This window comes from Scylla paramamosain, chromosome 19, assembly GCF_035594125.1.
Source record: "Scylla paramamosain isolate STU-SP2022 chromosome 19, ASM3559412v1, whole genome shotgun sequence".
Taxonomy (NCBI): Eukaryota; Metazoa; Arthropoda; class Malacostraca; order Decapoda; family Portunidae; genus Scylla; species Scylla paramamosain.
The window spans coordinates 21816142-21821141 of NC_087169.1; positions in this window are offsets into that span (position 1 = coordinate 21816142).

A 5000-nucleotide genomic window follows, 5' to 3' on the forward strand; every position below is an offset into this window, starting at 1 on the left:
TCCTTGCCCTCAAATCCTTCTCCTCCTCCTCCTCCTCCTCCTCCTCTTCCTCCTCCTCCTCTTCCTCCTACCTGTGTGTAATTAGTTTCTCAGTTTGATTATAATTTCACTGCATTAAAGTTAGTGATTATACGTGTGTGTTTGTGTGTGTGTGTGTGTGTGTGTGTGTGTGTGTGTGTGTAAGAGCCACACACACACACACACACACACACACACTCTCCCCTTCCCTACACTACACTCTTAATTAAATCTTGAGGCACGATTAAACCACAAGTAAATAGAAGGAAGGAGGGAAGGAGGGAAGGAAGGAAGGAAGGAAGGAAATGAATGAATGTGTTAAGATAAAAGAAGAACAAACTATATGAAAGAAAAAGAAATAAAAAGCAAACAGACAAAAGAATGAATGAATGAATGAAAAAATAAATAAAACAAACGAGTGAATGAAGAAATGAATGAATGAAGAAAGGAAGAGTGAAAGAACAGAGAGAGAGAGAGAGAGAGAGAGAGAGAGAGAGAGAGAGAGAGAGAGAGAGAGAGAGAGAGAGAGAGAGAGAGCCTAGTTATTAAAATGCTATCGTTCAAAATTTATGACAACGAGGTAAATGCAAAACCAGCTGACTGTGTGTGTGTGTGTGTGTGTGTGTGTGTGTGTGTGTGTGTGTGTGTGTGTGTGTGTGTGTGTGTGTGTGTGTGTGTGTGTGTGTGTCACCTTGCAATTCAGCGTTTCATTAATTATCATGTGTTCTTTATTAATTTTCCCACACTCAATTACGCCTCTTATTTATTTATTCTATTCTTTATCCTTCTTTTTTATATTTTTCTACTTTATTTTCTTCAATTCTGACTTTTATTCTTCTTCTTCTCTTGTATTTCCATTTTTTTCATCTATTTTTTTCTCTTATTATTGTTTTCTTTTCATATTTTGGTTCTGTTTACATAATTCCTCCTTTATTCTTTTTTCTTTGTCATTCTTCTATCTTTTATCTTACTTTCTGCTTTATTTCTGCTTTATGACCTTTTTTTCCTTATCATTCTTGTCCCATCTTGTCCTTTCGTATGTTTGACAAATGAAAAGAAATGAAGGAAAAAAATATTCATGTTTGTGTCAGTCAGAGAGAGAGAGAGGAAAGAAGAGAAGTGAGAAAGAGAGAGAGAAAGAGACAAAAATAAAGAAAGAGGAAGGAAGGAAAAAGGAGATAGAGAGAAAAAAACAGGAAGAGATACAGAAAAGAGAAGAAATATGAGATGAACGAAAAGGAGGAGAAAAAAAGGGAGAAAAAAGGAATAGGGATGATGGGAGGAGAGAAGGAGGAAAGGAGAGAAGGAGAGAGGGAGGAAAGAGGGGAGAGGGTGAGGAATGGGCTGTGAGGGAGGAAAAATTAGTGAGAGAGAGAGAGAGAGAGAGAGAGAGAGAGAGAGAGAGAGAGAGAGAGAGAGAGAGAAATTGTTTGTTTACATACGACACACACACACACACACACACACACACACCCTTCTTTCCCCTCGTCAGTTATGTTAAGAATGTTTCCCTTAAATATCCCTTAAATTGATCTTATTTTCCTTTTAGTTACCTCAATATTTCCCCTCACATGAAACGTACTTCCCCTCAGTCATTCAGTTTTCCCCTCAGACACCTAAAACCTTCCCCTTAGGCCTCTAAAGATCACCTCACAAATTTTCCCCTTAACCAGTCCATTTGTTTCCCCTCAGTCCCTTAAGAACACCTCCCAAATTTTCCCCTTACTCAGGTCAATTACTCCCCCTCACTTCTCCCTTTAGTTGACCTCCCATTTTCCCTCGGTTTCCCCCTTAGATGTGCCCCAATTTCCCCTCATTTGTTCCCTTGTTTCCCCTCTGTGGGTGTCATTGTCCACTTGAGGCCGTTACTATCACCTCTCCCCTCTTTCCCCTCACTATTTCCCTGTTTCCCCTCACCTCACTATGCATTTACTGGTCACGTCTGTCTCTTCACTCTCTCACTCTCTCTCTCTCTCTCTCTTTTTTTTTCCCTTTCTTTCGTTTCTTTCCTCTTTTTTCTCTTTCTTAGTTCTCTTCCCCTCACTTTCCCTCTCTTTCTTTCTCTCTTTATTTGGTTTTCTATCTGTTTCTGTCTCTCTCTCTCTCTCTCTCTCTCTCTCTCTCTCTCTCTCTCTCTCTCTCTCTTCTCTTATTTTTCATTCTTTCTTTTTCATTTTCTTTCTATTTCCTCTTCCGTGGTTTATATTATTGTTACTCTCTCTCTCTCTCTCTCTCTCTCTCTCTCTCTCTCTCTCTCTCTCTCTCTCTCTCTCTCTCTCTCTCTGCCCCTACCCCCTATCACCCATGGATATGTACACAGTCAAACACCTCCTCCTCCTCCTCCTCCTCCTCCTCCTCCTTCTCCTCCTCCTCCTCCTCCTCCTCCTAACAGCATTACTGCCTTGTGCTAGGGGAGTGAGGGGGGGAGAGGCGACCCCCTAGAGAGCGCGGCAGGTGGCGTAGTCCCCTGACGATCACCGCTAGTAATTGGTGATGAGGAAGAGGAAGAGGAGGAGGAGGAGGAGGAGGAGGAGGAGGAGGAGGAGGAGGAGGAGGTAAGGAAGAAGAGGAGAAAGTGACAAGACGCGATATAACCAGGCAAGTCTCTCTCTCTCTCTCTCTCTCTCTCTCTCTCTCTCTCTCTCTCTCTCTCTCTCTCTCTCTCTCTCTCTCTCTATGGTGGAGGGAGGAATAAAGGAAACGAGGAGAGAAGGAAAGCAAAGGAAAGGAAAGGAAGGAAGGGAGGAATTGGAAACGATAGGTGGATGAAGGAAAGATTGAATGAAAGAGATGATAAGAAAAGAATGAATGAATGAATAAAAAAGGAAAAGAAGAAGAAGAAGAAGAAGAAAGAAAGAAAAGAAAGAGGAAAAAAATTAAATACATAATAAAACACAAACAAGAATCAATGAAAATAAAACAGAATGAAAAAGAGGAAAGAGGAGGAGGAGAAGGAGGAGGAGGAGGAGGAGGAGGAGGAGGAGGAGGAGGAGGAGGAATGCACGGGCCGCTATGCTAAGCTTTCCTCCAACATTGTAGAGAGGAGAGAAAAAGTTACCTCCACTCAACCTTGCTTGATCCAGCTTCCCTCCACACCACGGAGGTAAAGGAGGGACTTTTAATCTCTCTCTCTCTCTCTCTCTCTCTCTCTCTCTCTCTCTCTCTCTCTCTCTCTCTCTCTCTCTCTCTGATACTACTACTACTACTACTACTACTACTATCATCACCACCATAATTATTCCAACCAATATTACTATTTCTACTACTATCACTACTGTTAGCCGCTTGCCAGTCTGAAGCACACACACACACACACACACACACACACACACACACACACACACACACACACACACACACAGGAAACAAATGCATTAATACCACAACAGTAAGAGGTTTTCCAGAGTTTAGCCAACATCAAAAGCCACTCTCTCTCTCTCTCTCTCTCTCTCTCTCTCTCTCTCTCTCTCTCTCTCTCTCTCTCTCTCTCTCTATCCCTCGAGACTCGGGCGAATCCATTAGTGAACCGATTTTAAAAACAACATAAGCTGCTTTAGTCTTCCCTCGCCTCGTAAATAGTGAACCCGTACCGCAGACTATGATTTCCGCCAAACAATGTGCTGATGTTGACGATGATGCTGCCTGTTGATAGCTGGCCAGAGTGGGAGGGTAAGGATTCTGCAACACTCTGGCACTCTGACGCACCTCCAATGGTTTTCAATGGTTATACTGTTTTCTATGGATGTCTTTAAGGTTCTAGCGAAGGACTGACAAGATTTCTACGTTAACAGGATAAAATTCATTCCAAAAGGCTCTAATTGAAGTTATACAGGTGTTTAAGGTGTTGTGATAGTTCTAGTGATAAGTTAACAAGATTTTTACATGATTTATAGGAGAAACACTCTTGAGAACACAACTCATCATCTCTGTGGTCTTTGAAAATTATCGTGGTCAGATAGATAGATAGATAGATAGATAGATAGATAGATAGATAGATTGAGAGAGAAAGAGGAGAGAGAGTGAGGGATTTTAATAATATATGAACTAAATATTGTATAACTGGTAAATTTAAAGCAGTAGTGGTGATGGTGGTGGTGGTGATAGTAGTAGTAGTAGTAGTAGTAGTAGTAGTAGTAGTAGTAGTAGTAGTAAAATGAAGAACAAAGTAAGAAAAACAAAACAAAACAGATGAAACGAAAAGGAGAGGAAGAGAAGAAGAAGAAGAAGGAGAAGAAGGAGAAGAAGAAGAAGAAGAAGAAGAAGAAGAAGAAGAAGAAGAAGAAGAAGAAGAAGAAGAAGAAGAAGGAAAAAAAACTTTCGCCAATCATTCATCTCAGAAGTAATCGAACAAACAAACAGACAGGCAGACAGACAGACAGACAGACAGACAGACAGAGAGACAGACAGACAGACAGACAGACAGACAGACAGACAGACAGACAGACAGACAGACAGAGAGACAGACAGACAGACAGACATCTTCGCGATAATTCCTTTACGGTTCGATTATCATAAATTTGCATGTTCTTTTTTTTTATCGCCTTTGATGTTGAGGAGGAGGAGGAGGAGGAGGAGGAGGAGGAGGAGGAGGAGGAGGAGGAGGAGGAGGAGGAGGAGGAGGAGAAGGAGAAGGAGGAGGAGGAGGAGGAAGAAATGGTTTGGAAAATGATATGATAAGGATAAGTCAAGTTCTCTCTCTCTCTCTCTCTCTCTCTCTCTCTCTCTCTCTCTCTCTCTCTCTCTCTCTCTCTCTCTCTCTCTCTCTCTCTAATGGCTCCGGATATTAAGAGGTGTGAATAGAATTACACGCATTAAAAAGATTACATTCCCTATTTCCCTGTTTCCTTCTTTCTTTTCCCTCTTTTATTTCCCTTCTTCTCAATTTCCCTTCCTTCCTTTCTTCCTTCATAATTTTCTCTCCCTATTTGTCTCTCACTTTCCTCCTCCATCTCTCCTCTCCTTCATCTTCCTTACCTCCCTCC